Source organism: Anthonomus grandis, chromosome 17 (genome assembly GCF_022605725.1).
Source record: "Anthonomus grandis grandis chromosome 17, icAntGran1.3, whole genome shotgun sequence".
NCBI lineage: Eukaryota > Metazoa > Arthropoda > Insecta > Coleoptera > Curculionidae > Anthonomus > Anthonomus grandis.
The window spans coordinates 2,219,202-2,244,605 of NC_065562.1; the positions used below are offsets into that span (position 1 = coordinate 2,219,202).

Sequence of the window (25,404 nt, forward strand, 5' to 3'; positions counted from 1 at the left end):
GTCCGTGGCCGTCGTGGATTTTAATGATATTTTATATCAGCAGAATTTACCATTTTATGTGTTTTAATACCGTGATAAATGTTAATTGAACCAGTGATGTACAGTCTGTGTTTTTAACGAAATAAAAATCCGATTAAGATAAATTTGAGTCGCTTTTATTTCAAACACCAAGAAATAGGTTATCATGTCTAAAGAAAAAGTAGATTGTATTGATTGTGCAATGGACAACCGGAGGCAAAAAATATTTTAAGCTTTGTTTTTAAGCGCAGTAGATTTTTGCTGAGACAGGCAGACGATCCATCTATGTGTGCCTTATCTTGTCTCATGCCAGGTGCTTCCGTCCATCTTTGGAGGATCCACTTGTCCAGCAGACTTTTTATTGATGCAGCTTACGTAGATTGCAGTCTAGCAAGGGAGTCCGCTTCCTTTTTTCCTGCACAGCCTGAGTGACCCAGACAAGCTGAACCCTGCGACCTACCTTTGCCACCTCCAGTATGGGCTTAGAGCGTACCATTTCAGCCGCAATAGCTTTAATGGCAGCCCTGCTGTCCGAGCAGATTGATACGATTGTGTTGCAGTGTCCGCAGTTTAGAATTTTCTGCCCGAATTTCAACACAGCAAAAACTTCAGCCTAGAAGACAGTAGCGTGCTCCCCCAGCGAGTATGCCCTGCTGGTATATGGAACTCCACCACAGAACCTTGCACCAACTCTAGTGTTCGTTCTGGAACCATTTGTACACCAGATGGTCGACTTATTTATTAATGTACGCCTATTGGATAGAAGGCTGCCTTGTTTTAGTGTTCAGATATTAGTATTATCATTGCCATTCACATACGTCCAGGTTTGATTCAGAAATTTTCTGTATTTTTATCTTAGCCATAGAAATATTGCTTCTACATATCAGTTAAAACAGTATGAAAGACTCTCGTGTATTATTTAAGAAAATGATGTGAGTGATAATATAGAGTTTGTGATAATAGTACAAGACATACAAGCAATATTTAGAAAATATATCTTAAAGTATCTTTGTAGACCAACAAAACTAAAATTATATATTCCACGAACCAGCATATTTAGTTAACCTCTAGGTAGAATACGTATTAAGTTTAAGTTCAAGGTGAACTAAAGTCGTTAAATTATGATTTTATGATTTTTTATGTCATATATACTACACATTATACGCGTACCACACGTCAAAAATATTATTGTTTCAGGAAATCAATAAACCTATTATCGACGACAAAAATTTTAATAGCCCATTACTTTTGTAAAGGCAATTTTATGGTTAAACGGGTTTTTGTGAAAACATAAGTAATGAACGTATATTAAATTAAGTTAAAAATCACGTTTTTTGTAAACAAATGGCTATTTGTATAAGTGTTACTTTGTCAACCACTTTCGAGGGGTTGCCTTACTCTTCTTTCTTGGGAAACAAAGTACCAGAACTTGGGCAGATAATTATTCCGTCAGAAAATTAAAAAGTTTTTGTGGATTTAAATAACAAATTATTTAGGTAACTCCGAGAGTCTCCTTTGTGGATTTAGAGGGAGGCCCTGTATTCGTATGTGAGGATAAAGGAGCGACACTGATATAAGAGAGCCTTTTCCGTTGGAAAAGCCGTTGAAAGGCATTCAAGGGTGTGGTGCATTTCTGGAGGTGGGGAAACTTAGGTATTCGTCATTCTAGAAATAAAAATATGGGACGAAGTATGGAGTTGCCCTGAAAAAGAAATCATTCTGTACTCCGACAAATAATCAATATAATGATTATTAAATGACTATCAATCAAATCATTCAAAATTATTCAAAGCATTTTTTCAAACTCACTGCTTTAAAAACCCTCCAAGAATCACTTCAAAACTGTTAAAGGTAAAAAGTGCAGGGATGCATTGGGCGAGTTAAGCAAAAGGAAAACAGGTCGATTGTGCTGGCTCCCAGTATAAAGTAAAGTGGAGGGTAATGAGAAAACTGTTCGCTACACTTAGATCAGCTCTGCAACCTACATTCTTCGAAAAGAATAGGAGGTGAACACCCTTCTCACGTTCATGACGAATGAGTATGAGAAAAAACAAGTGCAGACAAGCCAAAAATCTCAATACACTATTTTATTAATCAATTGCTGTCTCGGCATAGAGAAAGTTTTTCTAAATTCACTGTATATTCAACCGATACCTGATTAGGAGTGTGCTCCGAACAGTGGCGTAGCAAGGAAAACAGTTTACCTTCTTATACATAAATGCGAAAGGTAAGCTAGACTAAAGAAAAACATTTGGGATCTCCACTTTTAGATGTGAAGGTAGTATCATTTGCTAGAAGAAGGTTCTCCTTCTTCTTGGTAGAACTACAACCCTTGGTGAGCTTTGGCTGCGATAAAGATTTTACTGATCAGTCCCCGACCATCACGGCCTTCTTCCAGTCATATATCTACCTGGTCAGTTTCGCTCGCTCCAGCGTTCTCTTCCTTGTCTATCTCAGACGCTGGGATTTTGTTGATTTTACTATACCGGCTTGCGTTGTAGGTCCTGGAGTTTTGCATTCGTCCTTATGCAATTTTGCTCCGTGTTTGGGTTCTTGACGGGGCAATATTCTCAGGATTTTCCTTTGAGCTCACTTTAGTAGAAGCTCATTATTTTTCGTAAGGGTCTACGCCTGACAGCCGTAGCATATGATCGGTGATTGCAGCAGATTTATATTTCTTGTTGATATTCAGGGAGGTTTTCTTGACTCCGACAGTACTTCTGCCGACCGCGTAATGTCGTCTTCGAATGCTATGATCATCTGTAGCCCCTAGTTAGTAAATACTTCCGTGGTGATGTTCGTCTTTTTGATAGCCATATCTAGGACTATGTTAAAGAATAGGAGCGACAGTCGACACTCATGAACAAAACGTTCTCTGTTATTTGAGGAATTACTTTAACGCGACACCTACTGTCGTTTACTTACTAACTTCGTGAGATTGATGATTTTCTGTGGTAAGCCTTTATTTGCTATTAAGGCTATCCAGACTGTTGAACTCTTTGGTCCACACTGATAGTCGCGAACTTGTTACTGCCAATACGGTGATATACGGCTCAATGCACATTGTGGAGTCTCTTATATGCTGCGTTCAGTACCAATATACCCCTGTAGTTGATACTTTTCATAAGGTATCCCTTCTTATGGATGGGGATAATAAGACTCTCGTTCCATTTGTTTGGCAAGGCTTACCATTTCCATATTTCTAACATTAATTTATGTAGTTCTTTGTGGAGATGTGTTCCTCCATACTTTAGAAATTCTGCTGGAATTGTGTCAAAGTTTTGTTATTTTTGAGTTTGCTGATTGCCACTATTATTTTTTGGAAGCTTGACCCCTCTACATCTATTTCCGCCGTCTGATATGTTGTGGTCTTTGCAGTTATGCCATTATCTCCATTAAGAAGATTGTTAAAATACTCTTTCCAGGTTTTAAATATTTCCGCCGTGCCTATCAGTTCGCCTCCATCGCTTTTTAGGATGCTGTTTGTAATGCGTTTATATCCTTTTTTCATATGCACTAATTCATGAAAGAATCTCCTACTATTGTTACTTTTGGTTTCTGTTTCTGTTTTCATTGCTGTAATACTTTATTCTGGGCCGATCTTTTCTTGTTTCTTATAAGTTTCCATTCCTCCTTTCATGTTTAAAATATCTCTATGTTGGCGTTATTATTGTCTTATAATATGCAACTGGCTTTCTTTGCGTTTTAGATTTCTTAGCATTCCGTATCATTTTTTATTCTTTGTCCTGCTTTTCTTTCCCTGTGATTTCTTCGTGACCGCCACTATAGTTGATTTGAGGGTGCCCCAGGCTGTTTCTATGTATTCTCTTTCAAACGTGTTTTTTCGTAGTTGGTCTTCCATTTAGGTCTGGTACTTGGTTCGTATTTCAACGTTTCCAAGTATGCCTACTTCCCATTTTGCTGTATTTGTGGCTTGCTGTTCTTTTGTTTTTATGCTCTTGATTCTCAGTCGCATTTTTACCTGTACTAGGAAATGATCAAAGTCCTCATCTGCGCCCCTTCGGCTTCTCACATACATAAAATTTTTTGCATATCTAGCATTGACCAGCACCTGTTCTATCTGATTTCATGTTCTGTGGTCAAGTCCCATACCCCGAAAGAGATGAGATTGAGAACAACTCCTTCTAATCAGCTAGAAGATACAATTAGCATCTATACCAAAACAAGGTTCGCTTAACCTGCTAGGGGATTGGCGTTCAACCAAACTAGGTAGAGAAGCTGCGCTCAGGACACACCACAGCCTCAACGTTATGTCAAATGACAACAGTCAACGATTGACAGAACTAGCAGCAATCTAATGGTTGTATCAATGATACAAGTGTTACCAGCAATTGCGGGAGTTGGCAAAATGAGTTTAAGGTCTACTCGCTGAACGCTGATTCCCCACCATGACTACTACTAGCTACGTTAAAGCACACCTAAATAAAATTAGGTTAAAAGATGAGACCTTAATTGCAGACTGTGCAAAATTAATCTAACCTCCAACACTGTATGCTGATTGCATATACCAGGAAATACAAAAAAAATTAAATTCGGAGTATTTTTTTTAAATGGGAACCACTATTTTTTTGTAGTGAATTTAAAAAGAGCGGGAACTACCTTGAGGTCAAATTACAAAAAGCTGTTTATACATATTTTTAAAATACTCTAGCAGGGGGAGCACATATATGAAATATGAAAATACTCTAACAGGAAGCACACATGGTAAAACACAAGTTGGTAAATAACCTTAATCATACTGACCTTGAGGTCAATTATTAAGGTTATTTTCAGATTCGAGTGATTTCCTTCATTCGGAAACAACGATGTGGATATTATAAGTTTTCAATCACTCTGGATCGACTAAAGTTGGAATCATCAGATCTCTGTACAACCGAGCTGTAACCATCTGCAATAAAGACGCAGACTTTAAGGCGGAAGTAGCACTTCTCACTGAAGATCTGCAGCAGAATGGCTATTCCAAAAAACTTATCCAGAAAACTATCGAGGTCGATGGCGAAGGAAACCAGAACCAAGCAAGAGGATGAATCAACTGGGCTTCTCGCAATCCCCTATATAAAAGGTACATCCGAGAAAATCCGACGATGTTTAATCTAAAAACCGCCTTTAGATCTGGCAGTACAATAAGAAGTTCTGTTTCCAAAAAAAAGCCAGAATCTACAGCAGACACCAAAAACTGCATCTCCCATATCCCTTGTGAGTGTGGGGACTGATATGTTGGCGAAACCAAAAGACCTTTGGCAGTTAGGACCAAGGAACATCGCAAATGGACGACCACTGGAGAAGTAGCCAGATCAGGCATTGCTGAACATGCTTGGACAAACGGCCATAACATTCACTGGTCTGAAACGGAAGGAATTACACTGGCGAAAAAGAAAATTTCTAGAAGCTGACTACATAACGCAAAACCAGGGCGTCTTCAGCCAACCCAGTGTGGATATTCCCAACATATGACCTCTTCTAACAAACACTCTCTTCACGCATCATCAGAATTCACGCCTCATTGATCCCATCAATCAAACCTCGCGTTGTACAACAACAAAGACAATGTCAGTCCGACTACCTGTTTCTACATTACCATTGTCTACAACTTTCAAAAACACATTATAAGTTCTGTTTCCTTTGGGGTGCTTGATTAACGTGAGTTCCCTTGCCTGTCACGATCGGGTGCTTCATTAGCGTAAGTTGCCTTGCCTCTCTCGAATTTAACTACGAAGCAAATATTTGAAGTTGCCTGAAGACACAACGTTAAATGTCTGAAATTCGCGTACGGTACTTAACTGGAACGCTATCTGGGATGCACTTGTACCCCAGTCCCTAAATAAGTTCCTGTAATTTTGAAGCACTTGGCATCATGGCCATCATGGTACACCCGTACCCCGGGTAGTATTTTCAGAATATATTTCAAATCAGTGTGCAAATTAAATTGAGGTAAGTTATTTTTTTTTCGATTATACTTGTCGGTAGGGTTAAGTGGCTAATACCGCGTTTCATTTTATAGCGCAAAAAATACTGACCTTGTATTTATGGTGAAGATTATTATTTGTGAACTATGATTGGAGGATCTGGTTTATGCTAATTGCATGTACAATAAACCTTAAAATAGCAGTTGTAGCAGTAAGACAACTTTTCTGTTTTCAGTTTAATATAATGATGGCATCGAAGAATGACCGAAGGCCTCTTACACAACAAGAACTAGCCGCTAATATATCCTATATTCCTGCAGCTAATTTGGTGGAATAAAATAATTATTTGCATTAATACCTGTAAAATTACGTGGAAAAAATTGGTTTAAATAGAGCGGCAAAGTTGAAAAACAATCAGGTCGGGTTGCTAGAAGAAATCTAGTAATTAATCTTTCAAGAAATAAAGGTGCTTTTCTATGTGTAACAAGCGGAATTGCAGCTTGGTCTTTGTTTTTTACGGACGATATTTTGAACACAATTATCTCTTTTACTAACGCGGAAATTCGACTACAAAGAGAAACGTATGCAAGAGATCGACCTACTGATGGCCTACGACCTACTCCTTAGAAGGTTCCCACAGGTCAGAAAATAATCAATTTGAAGTGGTTACTTTTAAACGTTTCAAACTTTTAAAGAAAACACATATAACCCATAAATTGACATGAAACTGTCAGGCTCTTAGGTCTTAAGCCCGTTTTCACATTAGGACGAAAGATGCACTTATTGAACATCTTTACACCCACTAAGTAAAACAAGCTGATAAAAAGGTCGCATAATCAAAGTTTAGATATACAGTCGATCACAGTTGCTGTAGAAGTCAGGTCGGGTCACTGTCCCCGAGAAGTAGTGTGTGAGTCGAGTCGCGAGTTGTAGTCGCGATCGGAGTGAGAAGTTGCTCACGGAAGTTTTCCCTATTACCCCTAATACGGGTTTTTTTCTCTCTCTCTATTTAAATTTTTAGTGACCTAGGAAAATCCGTAAGTACCCTTATTATCTAAACCCAGTTAAAACTACCTGTATTATTGTCGCTAGTTATGAGTTCGGTCGTCGTGTTGACACAATAGGTTAAAGTAATTAACCCTTTGTAATTAGAGTATAAGCACTATTGTTAGTAGTTAGTAAGAAGTGAGTGAAGTTACCTGCTAAGAAGCAAAGTGAGTGTAATTAAGCTAAAATTAAGTATACAAAAAGACAGCAAAGACAATTCATAGTTTGCAACTGCTTTAATGAATAACTGTTCCAGTTTCCTGTCTTCGGATCTTATAAATGAGTATATTTTGTATTGTAAAAGTTTTGTTTCATTTATAAAGTTAATTGCTTCAGCACCATAGAAGCTCTGGTCCTTCAATAAACATTCAAAATAAACAAGTACAGTGCACTAGTACTCTCCAGTGGTACAATTAAACAATTGTGTCCCCCTCTATTTGGGGAAGAAGCCAGGCAGCAGTTCTGCATCGAATAATGTGGAATTTACTACTATGCTGGGGCCCTAAACATGAATTCAGTAACCACCAAAGAACTGTAATAATGAGTGAAGCCCGCTTTTCATTTCTCACAAACTGCCTCAGATTTGATGATATGGACACTAATCCAACGACGTGAAACAGATCGCTTTGCACCAATCCGTGATGTTTTTGAAGCAATTATCTCCAAATGTAATGAACTTTATATACCTTCCTCACTACTACTTACCTCAGAATACTGTACGTTAGACGGACAATTAGTAAGCTTCAGGGGCCGTTGTCCCTTTAAAATGTACATACCTTCAAAACCGAACAAATACGGTATTAAAATGTTGGCTTTATGTGATTTAAAAACTTTTCATCTACTCAATGCTGAAGCCTGTATTGGCAAAAATTCAACACCTCAAGGTATTCCTGTAGTTGAATATATACACTAAAACTGACAAAGCCAATTCATGGCACAAACAGGAACCTTACAACAGATAATTCGTTTACCTCCATCCAAACCGCAAAAAAACTGCATGATGACTTTTTAACAACATTAGTCGGAACCATAAAGAAAAACAAAGCTGAATTGCCAGAATCGTTTATTCAAGTAAGAGGTAGACAAGTAAACTCTGGTATGTTTGCCTATAGTGAATATTTTACATTGCATTCATTTTGCTTTCATCAAGTTGTTCTTCTGCTATCTACTATGCATCCTGAAGGTCACAAACCGAATTCTGTTGTTCTTGCGGGAGGAGTAGATACATTTGACCAGCTAGCTCACAGATATATGTACTGTTTCCAGAAAAACGAGGCGCTGGCCTCTCAGGATCTTTTATAACCTCCTAGATATTGTAGGAATTAATTCAAATGTTCTACATAAAGGTTTCCAAGCTCCTGAAAAAGAATCAATCCCCAACAGAAGGTCGTTCTTAAAAAATCTTGCCAGAGACCTTGTTACTTCATTGATAAGGGAACGTCTAGAAATACGAAGTTGGAGTGCCAGTAGAGCTCCGAGTTATTACTGGAAAAATTCTTAATATAAAACCAGTAGATACAAATGTAGACCAAAGGCCATCTTTTTCTGGTAGGTGCACCTTTTGTGAAAGAAAAAAAGATCAAAAATCAAGAGTTATGTGCAAAAAATGCAAAAAGTTCATCTGTCTGACTCACTAAACAAAAGCCTGCCCTGAGTACATTAACTGAGTAAAAATATCTACGGACATATTTAAATAGGTCTTAAGTATCACATATTAAGCATTTGTATTTTTTATTAAGGAAGAAGTCCATATTGAAGTGGAGTCAATATAAAATTGAAAAGTTAGTAGGGGAAGTCTTTTCTCCACAAATAAAATGCTAATCTTCTAATTTCAGGAGTTATGCATTTAGGCAAGTGTTCTTGCCATCATCAGACTCTAAAATATATTTCAAACAGTTCAAAAACATATACGAACATTTTTTTCCTTGACAGGTGACATAAAAAATACAGATAAAATTATGAAATTGTAAAATTATGAACTTACTGGGTTACTTAACAATACACAAATTCTAAACAATACTTGAATAGTACATTGCACGACATCTATATAGTGAACAGTTAAAATTATAATAAAACTGAACAATATGTGATTAGCAGATTTCTACTGAGTACTAGGAGCGAGTGAGAGAGAACCATCGGACTGTAGTGTTATAGGGTGTGAACAAATAAACAAATAAATGTGTGTTAATAAGTCAGATCAAATCAAATGTCAGTGTTATTGTTAGGACCCAAGGAATTAAAGAAAGTGTTGCTCTCAAATTGAGTTTGCTCATTAATACAAGTGTAAACCGGTGATTTTATGGCTTTATTCATTTCCAGGATTTCCAAAAGATCCAACCTTAACCCCTTCTGACAAACATGGAGAACCGGAGGAAACATGGAGGTATCCGCCCCAGGCTCGAACTCATGTCCGGTCTCAACGTCCCGCCTCAAAACTTTCCTCCTGGTTAACGTCTATCCTCCCTCAACTCACTAATTTCTCTAACCCACTCTCAATAAAAAGCTCATATGAACTTACCAAAAATGTAATAAAAACAGAAATACCCCCTAACTCATTTATTGTCTCCTTCGATCTTTCTAACCTATTTCCAAGCATCCCACCAGAAGATTGTTTATTATACACCCGAGAACTTCTCTTTTCACAAAGCAATCTACCTACTCATATCATATTAGAAATTTGTTCTCTTATCGACAGTGTACTGAAGCAAACTTCTTTCAAGTTGATAATAAATTATATTGTCAAAAGTCTGGTCTTGCAATGGGTTCCAACTTGTCACCTTTTCTGGCAGAAGTGTTTATGTTTTTTCTTGAAAGAGAAATCTCAAATCGTGAGATTTATAAAAAACATATAAGATGTTGGTATAGGTACGTCGATAACATATTTACAGTTTTCACTGGTTCCACAGAGGACTTACTGGAATTTCAGGCATTTCTAAACTCTATCAATCCTTCTGTTCATTTCACTCTCGAACAGGAACAATCAGGCAATCTACCTTTTTTAGATCTCTTAATTAAAAGAACAAACAACATAAAACTCGAATTTGAAATTTATAGAAAACCAACTGCTACAGATAACGTTATACCCTTTTTTTCAAGCCATCCAGTTAATCAAAAGCTTTCCGCATTTAACTCACTTCTCCACCGTCTTTTTAATATCCCTCTTTCTCAAAAACATTTTAAAAAGGAACTCAATATAATTTTTCAAATTGCTCGGAACAATGGTTATCCTGACAAGATTATAAATTCTCTTTATTTTAAACATCTTTACAAACATTTAAATAAGCCACATATATACAAAACTGAAAAACCGATGGCATGTACAGAAGCGTAACATATTTTGGAAACATATCCCATCAGGTTGCCAAGAGGTTGTCGAGGGACTCCGATAAGCGGTTGCGTGTTTGTTTCAGAACTTCGAATAATTTATCTAAATCTAGAGATTTCAGTCAACACCAAAGATAAAATTCCGGTCACACACAGATCTGGTGTTTACAGACTAAAATCCTGACTGCAATGTGTGCTACATCGGACAAAGCGGAAGGAGAATCGAGACGAGAGTCAAAGAACATAATAAACTCATTGAAAAGAATAGAAGCCGATTTATAACCAATATCTCTTCTCCTTTCGCCAATCATATTATTGAGACCGGACATGGGTTCGAGCCTGGGGCGGATACCGAGGTGCTCCATTTTAGTCAGAAGGGGTTAAGGTTGGATCTTTTGGAAATCCTGGAAATAAATAAAGCCATAAAATCACCGGTTTACACTTGTATTAATGAGCAAACTCAATTTGAGAGCAACACTTTCTTTAATTCCTTGGGTCCTAACAATAACACTGACATTTGATTTGATCTGACTTATTAACACACATTTATTTGTATATTTGTTCATACCCTATAACACTACAGTCCGATGGTTCTCTCTCACTCGCTCCCAGTACTCAGTAGAAATCTGCTAATCACATATTGTTCAATTTTATTATAATTTTAACTGTTCACTAGATGTCGTGCAATGTACTATTGAAGTATTTGTTATTGTATAGAATTTGTGTATGTGTTAAGTAACGCAGTAAGTATTTTACAATTTCATATGTTTATCTGTATTTTTTATGTCACCTGTCAAGGAAAAAAATGTTCGTATATGTTTTTGAACTGTTTGAAATATATTTTAGAGTCTGATGATGGCAAGAACACTTGCCGAAATGCATAACTCCTGAAATTAGAGAATTAGCATTTTATTTTTGGAGAAAAGACTTCCCCTACTAACTTTTCAATTTGTATTTTTAGATAATATCTTTTTTTTTTTTTTTTTTTTTTTTTTTTTTAAACCACTCTGACAGCGAGGTGGGGACGTTTCTGCCTATCGTGTGGCCATGGGTTCGAGTCCCATAGTTGGCATGGGTGCTCGTGTCTTACTTATTTTTAAGTTTGTGATATATGACATATTATAAGAAAAATGTGACTGGCTGAATTGCGAAAACTGGCCCAAGCCAAAATAAAAAAAAAAGTGTTTTTTCTTAACAAGTATAATATAACAAAAAAAAATCCTTGCAATTCTATAACAAAATTATAGAATTACGAGCTTGGTATGTACAACCATCAGTTCAAACTACTATTTCCAGAATCCTTGTGTTGAATGATATAATCAATAAGGCAAGTAGCAAAAACGGATGCTACGAGCTCGCCTTGCAATTCATTTCACTAATAGCAGGTAGCATCATGAGTAGCCAAATTAAATATTGTATAATTATGCACACAGAGCTTAGTCTTGTAGTATAAAGCACTCGCATTGAAGAAGGGCGCCCACTTAACAGCTTTTTTTTTGCCACGAAATATATCTATCGGAAAAGCTGTTGAGGGACAGCTGTGGTTTGACACAAACAAACAAAGAACGTTCCTATCAAGTTTGATTATCCCTCCAAGAATCAAAATATAACAATATTTATTTTTTGTAATCGAACGGGATTAAAACTTAATAATACTAGGACGCACTGTATATTACGTTTCTATAGATGTTCTATATTTTAGAATTGCGATGATTTGCAATTCAAAGGAAACCTATTTAAATCGCGTAAACCAAAAGCCTACGCAAATGATCCAAGATCTTAAAATAGAACAAAAAAAAACAGAAGGATCTCCTGCTATGAATTTTACATTTTAGTCCAAATCTCAGTCTTCTCCAAATCTTATGTGGGCGACTGAGCTTTTTTAATATATATATTTTTTTATTTTGACTTATTTCTTACCGCTTCATAAAGTACATTAAATTAGCATGAACATTTTAGTTTCTATTTGTGTTTCATAAATTTATATTTTCATTATTCATGACTTGGTTGTCAGAACTGATAACACTGCATCATAATTTTAAGTTTTGAAATAAAAATAAACACTGAATATTAGATTTTGGCTCCATATTTATGAATATTTTTATTATCTTATCCTTGAAGCTTTGTATATCTGGTGTTTATACGTTAAGTCCGACAAATTTTTATTATTAGGCGTAGCGCGGCGTTTTTCCTTACGATCATCGCTAACTGAATGAATAATTTAATGTGAGATCGAAATTAGCGAAATTAAATTTTTCTTAAAAACAAATGGCACATTATTTCATTCAATAAGTCTCAAAAGTGATTACGTAAAGGAGTCATTAAGGAATTATCTTGATTATTTATTCGATATAATAAAGTTTCGGTTAACATTGTAATTGTCTTAAGCCTATCACAAGAAATGTAATTTTAATAATTATATTATTTAAAACTACTTTTTAAGAGCTTTGAAATAAGCTGGGTTGAATGGGTTGCCATTTAAGAATATTAAGTTGAGTGGCTGAGGCTACGTGACATCGGGTTAGCTAATAAATCATATTAGTCCCTCCCTCTACATGACTGAAATGCCTAACCGATAAAGCAATTGTACTTTTTTTAACTATGACCTCTATATAGTTAATTGTTTTGTAAATAATCTTTTAAGCATCAAGCCAGTCGATCTCGTAGCATTCCAAAAAAAAAAAACAAAACACCTTTTAAGCCGTAACGTAAATTACTGCTCATGAAGTATGTTTTGCGATCGGTTTAACTCGATAAAGCTTATCTTGTGACCATAGTTCAAATAAACGCAACGCAGGATGACAAAACGAAACAATGCTACAATATGTAGGCATATCTCGTACGACGAAAGGCGCCATCGGCATTTGCTTAATGAAAATTTGTTTTTCAAGTATTTATCAGTCGGATTATCATAACATCGTCGCACGTCATAACGTATTTTATTGATAGTCACGTCACGGACATTGTGTTAAAGCTATAAATTAGAATCCACTATTAGTAAACGAATTATTTTGGATAGAACGTTAAAAGGCAGGATGTTTCACATGTGAACTTTGCTTAAAAGTAAAGAAGAAGTAAAACTTGCGCATTATTTCACATAAATTTTTTTATACAGGGTGGAACAAAAAAAGGATATGACGTCATCGGTCATTTTTTTAAATGGAATGGTATATTTTTTATTGCATTTATGAAATATAGGCGAAATTCCAAGCAAGTAAGTACAGTCTGGCAAGTGGATCTGAAACAGCGGCAGGAATGTGGGCCAAAATATTCGACGTTGCCACGTTTAACCTCAAAACGTAATTGTGCGGGACTTACTTTCCAATAACATGCAATATAAGATTTTTTACAGTCACAAGATATAGAGGGTAAAATGTTAAGAATTATAATCTAAATAGTTATTCCATTTTGGCTTGAATACGCAATTGTTTTACCATTAAATATGGTACAATTAAATGTTTGTCCAAAAAATGGATCATGTTTAATAAATCTGGCAACATTACGTTCCACCTCAACATTCCTACTTCTACTCCTCTACTTCTTGTATAATAGGAGTCAGCCATTATGAACCTGAACGCTTGTGATTGGTTTCCCTCGCCGCACGTGTTTTTGTTATGAATTATTTCGACAGTTCATTGGACAGCGTCTTTGTCACCTGTTTACAACGCTTGCTGCCGTTTCAAAACATTGATTACTATTGAAGGGTGGACAGTGGCATAAGTTTTGTCATTGATTTTTGGATTCCGTTTATTTTATAATATGTTATTTATTATTTTGTTTTATTTGTGGCTATTAATTAAAAAAACTGATATTAGTGTTGTGTATACCTATAAGTAGGTAGTGTAATTTTCGTAGGTTTGGAGTTTCACTCTTTTATTACTTACATGAAATACCTAATATTTAATTTTTTAGTTTGTTTTATTATTGTCTACATATATACGAATAATAACATTTATTATAATGAATAAATTCACTGAGGGTAAGGTCCTTCATAGTCAAACGAGGGTTAGTTATAGCAAACGTTTACAGGTAAGTTATAATAATTTATTTTAAAAAAAAGTGAAATACATTGTGCCTCTTAAAAAAACAGTAGTTTATATTATATTTTATTGCTTTTTGTATACCAACTATGCATTCAAAATGTTGTTATTAGGATTTGATGAAGAAGCTGCAAATAATTCGATGAAATTGCCTCTTAAACGTAAGCTTGATCGCGTTTCCCTTTATACCGTAGTCTCCGTATTATCTGTGAGAAAAATTCACAAGGAAGATGAAGAAAGGCGACAAAATAACCCTGATGAAATGTTAGCCAGTCTAGGGAAAAAACGGCCACGGAAAACTGTCGTCGAAAAAGATGACAGTTTTCATTTTCAAATAGTAAGGCATTATTGTATCACCAGATTTTACCTGGAATATAAAGTGGTTTCGACAACTAGAAAGTTTTTAAGAAAATTAAAAGAAGAGGCAAATTTTTCTTATTCCAGGGAAACGTTTCGGCTTTTATTAAAGTCAAATGGCTTTTTTTGGCGTAACTGTCAAAATAAGAGGAAAATCTTAATGGAGAGGCCCAATATTCTTTCCTGGAGATACAAATATCTTCGCGAAATACGAAAATATCGTGAAGAAGGCCAAAACATTATTTACTTGGACGAAACTTGGGTGGATAACGATTTGACGTTCAAGAAATGGTGGCAGAGCGATACGGTTACTGGTGTTTTAAAAATATTAGTTCAACGGGTAAGCATACAATACAAAACAGTGTGTATAAGTTACAGTCATATATTTTTTCACGGGCAAGGACCCGTTAAATTTGAGAAATATATATATTTTAAATGATATTTTAGGTCGGCTAATAATTGTCCATGCAGGTTCCGACAAGGGTTTTGTGGACAATGCCTGTTTAATATTTAAAGCCGGATTGGCCACAGGTGATTACCATGGCCAAATGAATAGGGAAAATTTTACTAGATGGCTCACGGAAAAACTTCTCCCAAATATACCTGCCAATTCGGTAATAGTGTTAGACAATTCTCCTTATCTTTCGGTGCAGGAGGATAAAACCCCAACAAAATTGTCTTTAAAAGGAGATATAATTGCCTGGTTAACTAAGAATGGTAGCTATAACAACTTAATTAAGCCTTTTGAACTGATAAATTTTAAATTTTCAATATATAAATGTACCTACATAATATGTACATACACGGTGAGCTAATAAAAACTTTCCACCTCAGTTTCTTCAGATATTTTCTTTTAAAAAAAATTTTTGATGATCGTTTTTTGACTTCAGGCGAAAGATTTTGGGGTTGATAACCGCCTGCGTGGGGTTAAAGTTAAGGGGTTAAAAATACCAAATAAATTTGTCCCTTGCAGTCTAATATCGATTGGCGAAAATTTTTTTTTTAAGAAAATGGCTGAAAAAAATGGGGTGGAATAAGGTTTATCCTGTATATTATTATGTATTACATATACTATATGTTATTATAGGTATAAGTCACGATGCAAGTGCCAGAAAATCTGATCTTTTCGATTTGGTTTTCCGCCACAAACCACCTGGTGACCAAAAAAATTATATAGTAGATCGGATTATATGGTCCCATGGGCATACTCCATTAAGAACACCGCCTTACTTATGCGAGTTAAACCCAATTAAACTAGCTTGGGCAAGACTCAAATTTTTAATAAGAAGTCGGAATACTACTGGCAATTTTAACATTACAACCTTAAAGGAGGTTACTGAGGATGCTATATCCTCGATTTCCGAAAATGTGTGAAACTGTGGAGGATAAATTCTGGGAAACTGACCAAATCATAGAAGAAATCGAGCCCGTTGTCATCACAAACTTGTCACAGGAAATGAGGACAGTGACACTAATGGCAGTAGTAGTGAAGACGATAGTGAATACGAGGCTAAAGGTAAAGAAAACGAGCTCGCTTATTTCACCAGTGAAAATAAAAACAGGTTTAAGTGAAGTGTGTGAGACTTAAAAAAAACATTAACATAAATAACAGTAAACGAAAAATTAGGTAAGTTATTTACCTTATATTTTTCTCAAATTACCTTACTTTTTCGGAAATATCAAAAAGAGTGAAAATTTCGCATAAAAAAACATAAAAATTCCCGTTCCTAGTTTAACCGAACTTTTATCATTGCGAAAACGCTTATGCTGTTCGTTTTTTATAATTTATACCAGGTGGCTCATTTTAGTCGACGTTTGACTTTTGTTTTGTTTTTTTTTAATGACCTTCAAAATACACGTACTATTGCAGTGACGTGGCCCCCTGTGACCTTAGCAACTTTTGTTTAAACTTTGTTTTTAAATTCGGCTTAGCAACAGAGATATTTGCGTGCGACCCTGTATACAGGGTGTTCCACAATCAACGTCACAGGCTATAACTTTTTTATTTTTAAGTATATTTTTTTTAATATATTTTTAATAGCTATAGGATCACTACCCAAAATTACTTAAAAAAACTACCCCCGACAAATTCATTTTTGGGGGATGTATTTGTTGGGGGTAGTTTTTTTAAGTAATTTTGGGTTGGCTATAGCTATTAAATTTTTTTTAAATTTTTATAGTTAAAAATAAAAAAGTTATAGCCTGTGACGTTGATTGTGGGACACCCTGTATACCAAAAAAAAGAACTTATTTCTAAAACCATAAAACATACAAATGAATAATTAATTAGGAAAATTTATTTTGATAAATTTTAAAATTATTTTCCTTAAATCGAATTTAAATAGTTTCACATAATACCACACGCCACTGTCCATTTTATGAATGAAGTCGGCCATGTTGTCTCCACTACTGCATTCCCCTTACCTCAGGCCGAAGTGTTTCAGATCCGTCTGCCACACTGTACGTCTATTTACAAATTAAGATAAAATGGAGAATAAAATGTTATAAACTGTGAAAACTCTTATTAATGTATCAAGTGTTCAAACTGATCCCCATTTACTTCTTGGCAGAAAGCAAGAAGGTTTACAAACTCATGTAAAACACTATCAATTATTTCGGGTGATTCTATTTTTCAAATCTTCTACGTTGTTTGGCTTCTCAATATAAACTTTACTTTTCAGGTACCCCCATAGAAAATAGTCACAGGGATTTAGGTCTGGTGACCTGGCCGGCCACTCTATTGGCCCTCTTCGTCCTATCCATCTTCCTGGGAACACTGTATCCAAGTGACAGCAGGGTCTTGTTCATATGGGTATAGGGCAGCCAAAGCAGAAATAAGATCTTCTTGAAGAAAATTCAAATAGCGTTGTCCTGTTAAGTTTTCTTCGAAACAGTATGGCCCTATTACTTTATTTTCCACGATACCAGCCCAAACATTAATAGATTTACGCTACTATGTATGAGCTTCAGTTGCCCAGTGTGAATTTGACACTGACTAGTATCGACAATTTTGTCGATTTACGACACCATTTAAACAAAAAGTTGCTTCATCCGAAAATAAAACTTGTAACACAAACTGTCGGTTATTATTGCGAATGTTCCATCATTTGCTCGCAAAATTGGTTTCTTCGATTAGGATCGTCCTCATTTAATTCGTGTATTAGTCTAATTTTATAAGGGTGGTATTCATTTGCTTTTAAGATGCGTCTTACTGACGTTCCGGCTGTGTTATTATTATGCATTGTTTGGATTTTCTTCAACGGAGAACGTTTAATTTTGTTACTTCAAAAATTTTTGGACGACCTGATCTTGGCAAATCCCTAACATGACCTGAAGTTATGAATTTGTGCCCTATTCTACTAACAGTTGACTGAGAAATACGATGGTTTGGGTATTTGGAATTAAAGAGTTCACTTACTTCTTTTTGCATGCGTACTCGATCCCCGTACCCTAGCATCATCAAAATTTCAATTCGTTGGCTTTCCGTTAAATTAGCCATAATTTATTCTCACAAAAACTATTAATTTTCGAACTGACAGTGATATTCGAAAATGGAGATTCTTTACACGTGCAACCATGGAAATAGAAACAATTGGCAGTATTTATAACATTATTTTTATCCTCGATTTTACCTTAATTTGTAAATAGACTCTGCAATATTTCGGAAACAGTTGAGTTTTGAGATAAGGTGTGTTATACGAAACTTGCTTGGAATTTTGCCTATATTTCATAAATGCAATAAAAAATATAGCATTCCATTTAAAAAAATGACCGATGACGTCATATCTTTTTTTTTGTTCCACCCTGTATACAAATATTTATGTGAAATAATGCGCAACATAAAATAAAAATCGACGGGTCCGAGCGTTTTCTCAAAAAATCATGTCTGTAATTTTTATCGAATTTATGCGGAACTTTACGCGGTCACTGTATAATAACCCTAAGTGTGTTGTGAGTGGGGCACCTTTTGTCCCTCCACTGCGACCCTAGGTCTATTGTGCGTCACTCCTAGCTGTTTATACTGTTTATACTTCCCCAACCAAGTTCGCCCTCTTTAGGGGTACAATAATTTAATTTGGAGAAGCATTACTAATGTCTTCCCTCTGAGGTAAGGCATTGCCGAAGATGGACTGTTTGGTTCTCTCTAGTGCAAACAGTTGCATAGGATGTGCTCTGCAGTCTGCAGTGGCTGGTATAGATTTCCATTAGGGCTTTTAGGTACTTTCCTTATGGTATTTGTTACCTTCCTTGTTGTCTCCGATATAAAAGCCGTCGCATGGTTGTGTCTTGGTAATCCTTTCTAGTAGTGCTTTGCTTTGTTATGCACCAGGGTTGTGAATGTGTGTTTTGCCATATTTTAGGCAATGCTTGTTCTGGACCTATCAGGTTAGATTCTGCTCCTTTTTTGAATAGCTTGTCAGTCGCCTCATTCCTGTAAGCCTAGCATGTCCCGGTATCTATGTTAGGGTAATTTTGTTCCGGCCTAACTATCGCTGTAGATTTTGATGGTTTTGTTTTCAAGTTGCATTTGGCTAATCACTCTTGAACAGATTTAAATGGTATCTATCGCTTAAAATACTGATGAGTGTTTCACAAGGCAGATACAGTATTGTGCAAAAAGATAGCAACATTAGCAACATGAAATCAATTCAATATTTCGTGTAGTACCCCTTCTCCTTTATAACATCAGCATATCGTCTTGGCATGGAATCAATTAATTTCATAATATAGTCATTGTTCACTTCTTTCCAAGCCTTTTCCACTATTTCAAAGAGAATATTTGTATTAGAGCATGTTAGGTGTCTAATTTTGATGTCAATGTAATACCATAAATTCTCTATAGGGTTTAGGTCTGACGATTGAGATGACCAGACCATTGCATTTAATATTTTCATCGGATAGCCACCTTAACAAATTGAGAAGCATGTTTTGGATCGTTGTCATGCTGAAATATGGCTGTTACTGGCATGACTTCATCCATATATGGCACTAAATGTGTTTGCAGAATGTCTTCGTACATGAAACGATCCATTTTGCCCACTATTCTTACTATGGGTCCCATGCCACGAGCCGAGAAACATCCCCATACAAGAATATTTCCCCCTTCATGTTTAACTGTGGGGCAAATGTACTTTTTGTTTAATCTTTGTTCACTGGGGCGTCTGACGTACATCACTCCATCAGTCCTGAATAAATTATATTTAGATTCATCACTAAATACGACTTTATTCCAATCAGCTACAGACCGTTGGAAATTCGTAGCAGCTGCCTATCCATCCTCAAATTTGTTTTTCTGGCTACCAGGAATAGGCGCCGGTGCAGCTGTTCCAGTAAGGCGAAATTTTTTGCAAACTCTGGATACGATTGACCTGTGAAGCCGTAAGCTTCTTGCAATGTCACTCTGCCTAACACCATTTTCGTAATGCTCCACAATAATTTTTCTTACATCACCAGAGACGGTTTTTGAGCGACCCATTTTAAGTTAATTCTGAGATTCAAAAATAACAACTTTACAGCAGGTAAATCGATATTTAACTGATAAAATAAATGCGAAACAAGAATGTTGCTATATTTATGCACATTGTCTAAATAAACAAACATGAAGTACATACTCTGCATTGGCATTCTTATGATATCTCGATATATTTATAAATAATACAGAGACGTGTACTTAAAAGTAAAGAAATAATATGGAATAAATAAAGGAGCAAATAATATTTTTGAAAACATCGCTTGTTGCTATATTTATGCACAATACTGTAGATATTTCCGTCCTTGGGCTAGTGCAGTATATTTCAGTTCCTACTCCAAAATTGGTTTTGGAGCCGTCTGAATTTATTCGATGTCGCTTTCTCTTGCTCCATCCATTTCTGATCCCATTGCAGTCCGTTCGGTCTGATATGTTGACCGAGGGTCCAAGTAATACTTCCATGACGGCTTTCGGTATGGTTCTGATCGCCCCTGTAATTATATCACTCTTATAAAATGAATCCTAGGGTAGAAGCATAAAAAAATTCCAATGTATAATTTGAAAAGCAAACGTTTTTTCAGCACAAAATTCCGATTACATTTTTTGCCAATTCCTAAACATTTTTGGGATATAAGCTACAGAAATGGAACAATGTCAACTAGTCCAATCAATATTGCAGATATTAAGGTGGCCTTGTATAGAAATACTACTTGGCTTCTCCCAATTTAGTCTATAGGCGATATCTTTCTTTATAGAACCAGTAGGGAGATTACGTTAAATCTCACTTTTGAATCTCTATTTTGACTAATTGATTCGTATACTATCTCCTAAAACGTCTCAACTCCCTCAGATTTACTTGACAATTAAAAAAAATACTATTGGTAGAATCTGACCAGAAATGACCAGAAAGCCTGTATCATCACTCCCAAATAAATTAAACATTGATCACTAGGAAGTATTGAAGTCTACCGATTTCTTGTCCAGTCTTCGTGATACACTTGTTGTTTCTTGGCCTTTTGTTGCGACTTGTCAACAACTGCTTCTTAATCCTCTACAGTCTACATTATTAGGCGGCGTCGGATAGACATATGAAAAAGATTTACTTACAAGGATTCCCCTTTAAGCTCCTTGTTTTTGGCCACTTCTGACATTTCACCTGTACTTTAACCTTATAAGTCAGTTGGAGTCTAACTATATTAGTCTGTGTATAGAGTGCTGTAGTTTGTAAGTTGAAATATTAGAGGTCTGCTGCTTTTTACGTATATCTTAAATCTCTAAATCTTATCTCTAAATTTATGAAAGAAAGTAATCCTCCCCTAAAATGAGACAAAGTTTCAATCAACTTGGAATAGGTGCATGCACTTTAAAATATTTGTTTTATTATTTTGATAATCTTGAATCTTATAAATCCTAATGTCATGAGATTCAGCACAGCTGTTGCTAGCCGAGTATTTATAGCAAAAACAAAATATAAGATTTCAATAATTACAACAACGTCGAAACATACAGTAAGGTAAATTAAATATTCAAATAAATAGAAAATACAACTGAAAATTGTCCCTAAAAAATCTACAAAACAAAAAGTAAATCAAAATAAAAAATAGTCTCTAACAACACAAAATAGTCTCTAGTCTACCAGACAAAAGTAAATCAAAAGCAAAAAAATAAGGCAAAATTCTCTCCAGAATCCACAAGACAAAAACAAGTGATTAATCAAAAAAGAAAAAAAAAACAATAAATAAAATAAATAAAGTGATTAGTATTTAGAAAAAAGGTAACTTTTATACTTCTTTTTAAAAGTCGAAGTTGATTAATTAAACATTTTTATGTTTCCAGGCAAATGATTTAATAAATTAACAGAAGTATAGCTAAAGCAAGATTTAAAGAAGCTTCCCTTATGCCTTGGAATTTGATAATAGTCTCTATATTTAGTATCTCGGTTATGAAGTCTTGATCTAGGTGTAATTTTTGCAAATAGATAGTTTGGCGATTCAGTTTTGAGCATCCTATGAAGAAAAGAAGCAAAATGAAGCTGCTGTCTGTCCTCAATACTTAACCACTGAAGCTCCTTTAGTCTATGGCTGACGTGATCTTTTAAGCGTAGATTAAAAATAAGTCTTATGCAGGAGTTTTGTATTTTTTGTAACTTGTACTTACTACTCATATCAAGACAAGGGCCATAGACAAAGTTGCAGTAGTTGCACTGGGACAAAACCAGGGTCTCACATAACTGCTTCTTTATACCGAAGTTGAGAAAGTGCCTGCATTTATATAAATTACGCAATGAAAAATAGGATTTTTGTTTAACCCTTGAAATATGTCCCCTAAATCTTAATTTTTCATCGAACCAAACTCCCAAGTTCTTGTACTCTGCAACCACTGGTATATACACACTTTTGAATTTTTATATTCGATTTAGCCCACCCGGTATTTGGCCCAAAGAACATTACTGCGGATTTATTGGGATTTAACTTTAAACCGTTATTATTTGAATATGTTAATATACTATTTAATATATAGCGTTTCATTAAGTCTGTCTTCAGCCGCCTTAAAATTATTTTTTGAGAATTCTGCTCCTATTTGGGTGTCATCAGCATACTGACTTAGGTTGCAGCCTCTAACAGATTTCCACATGTCCGCTGTAAAAATAATAAACAACAGTGGCCCCAGTATTGATCCTTGTGGCACACCCCTCTCCACGCGAAGACTTTCAGATTTATTATTATTTAAAGACACACGCTGCCATCTCCCCTCCAAATAATCCCCGAGCAAATCTAAAGTTATTTCTTCAAAACCATAATATTTCAGCTTTGCTCGAAAAAGTTTTGGATCCAAAGTATCGAATGCCTTGCTAAAGTCGAGAAACACAACCGCGGACGTATATCCACGATCTGATGCCTTAATTATGTTATCAAGAATATTGAGCAGGGCCGTTGCTGTACTAAATCCCTTACGAACCTACTCCCTACTCTACTCTTGACGGACGCAGGAGCTGGAAAGACCCCCAGATGCGTCGCGGAACTGCTTAAGTAGTAGTCCAAAAGACGTCTGGGCGCAAGACCGGAGATTGAGGAACTTCACTCGTTACTTTATGGGTTTAGCCGCTATGGGCCCAACCAAAACCCATACATAGGTCACTAATAAGCAAACCATAGAGTGCCTAGTGGAAAGTACAATTACGGGCCAAATCGTAATAATTCGACACGCGGCGCCACTGGCGTCCGCTTTAGTAAACCGGTTGACCAATTCAATTGCCGTGAAATCTTCTCCATGCACAGCATATTGTAAACAATAACAAAGAATTAAAATGGTGATAATATTGATAGTGGTTTAATGAAAAATATTGGCGAATTCCATTAAGAGTCGAAGGCAATTGTAATTATGGTAGGTGTCTCAGTTTTGAAAGAAAAATTTAGAATAAAGTCATTTTTAAATATTTTAACCAAATGAATAAAAGTTAGGATTCTCCAGATCCCGTCTAAAGCGTAATTAATCCTGCAACAACTCCCCCTCTTCCCCCAGAAGAATTACCAGAAAAGTAATTCTCATGCGAAGAGAAGTAAGCATCCAACTGGGAAGGGAAGTAAAGAATGTGCGAACAATCTAATTATTTGAAAATGCTATTCAAGCATTAAAATAAGTCAGAAAAATTAAAACTTCAAATTGATTGACTCATGAAATAATAATACTATAATAACCAACGAAATACCAAATAACACAAAATTTCTAGTAATTTCTGATAGAATTCCTAATCGGAAATCTAAAATGCTTCAAGTGGTAGGCCTTCACCACAAGAAACTTCACTAGAAAGAGAAAAACAAACAAGGTAGCTACTATCCAATAACCGCAAAAACATCAAAATACCCAGTCCGCACAGCTTTGAGGAAAGAAACTGGAGAAAAAGAAATTATATTAGAATTGAAAAATCAAAAGAACTAATAAGTAAAACACAAAAAAAAAAACATACGTCCCGACCAGTAAGCAAAATCGATAAAGTCTAATCGGAATCGGAATCAACGAGTAGCTCTTCTTTTGGGATCTTTTTCAAATCTTTAACATGCCAAGCACCCTTAAACTTGCGCTTTTCGTCAATCAGTTCATAGACTACCGGAGATAACTTCTTCTTTATTGTAAAGGGGCCCAAAAATTTTGGTGCGAGTTTGGCGGTAAAGTTTTTACTAGCATCAGAAAGATCGTAATTTTTGCGATAAACTCGCTCACCGATCTCAAAACTAATTGGTCTTCGTCGAAGATTATAACGATTCTTTGATATTTGATGCGCCGCTTTCAGTCTTTCCTCAACGTCCCTATATACTTTACTTAATTCACGTGAACGTGCCATAAAGTCGCCAACCGTGATACTGGGAACATCCCTATTATTGTGTTGGTCGCCCGAGGGCATATATTCTCTGGAAAAATTCATAAAATAGGGAGTGAGCCCGGTGGCTTCATGCACCGAAGATCTTATGGCAGAACCAACCTTAGGTAGAAGTCGATCCCAATTCTTATGATTATCCTCAATATAACAGCTTAACATGGTTTTAAGGACTTGATTCACACGCTCCACGGGGTTGGCCTGGGGATGATAAGCCGGAGTATATCGGATATTGACCTTATACTGCTCACACAGTTTGGAAAAAAGTTCACCTCGAAATTGAGCACCATTATCGCAAATAAGAAATTGGGGAACACCAAAAATGAGAAAAACTTGTTCCTCTATAAGACGACAAATCATAGGGGCCTTAGCTGAGCAAAGAGGGAAGAACAAAGGAAATTTAGTGAAGGCATCCAAGACGACCAATACGTATTTGTAACCCTGAGTAGAACGAGGCAAGGGCCCAAAAAGATCGACGCTAATCGTGTTCCATGGCTTCAAAACTTGAGTTTGTTGTCCCATTAATCCGTGTCGCTCCCGGAGGGGCTTTTGCGAAATACATTTGGCGCAATGCCTAACATATCGGAGGACATCAGCTCTCATTTTTGGCCAATAATAACGACGCTTCAATCGTTCGTATGTCTTCATGACACCACCATGACCAGCCAAAGGATGATCATGATTTTCTTCCAAAATCATACGTCTTCGATCCTTGGGTACTACTTCCTTCCAGAAATCTTCATCATCTCGAAGAGACGGGTAAGAACATTTCACATACTTGTAAAGTAAATTTCCTTCAATTCGCCATTGGGGATAATTAATAGGATTCTCTACGACCTGATTGAA

The 25,404-nt window shown here is 35.9% G+C and overlaps 1 protein-coding gene and 1 long non-coding RNA gene across 5 annotated transcripts in view; both read right to left on the reverse strand.

Moving 5' to 3' along the window:
• The window catches only part of LOC126746095 (retinal guanylyl cyclase 2-like), a 407,445-nt gene that overhangs the window by 240,698 nt on the left and 141,343 nt on the right, over window positions 1-25,404 (reverse strand). The gene's annotated exons all lie outside the window — the stretch shown is intronic.
• Window positions 20,332-21,339, reverse strand: LOC126746114 (uncharacterized). Its single transcript, XR_007663798.1, has 2 exons — window positions 21,291-21,339; window positions 20,332-20,674 (listed from the first exon to the last, which is right to left on the reverse strand). It is a non-coding gene; the product is annotated as an uncharacterized LOC126746114 (long non-coding RNA).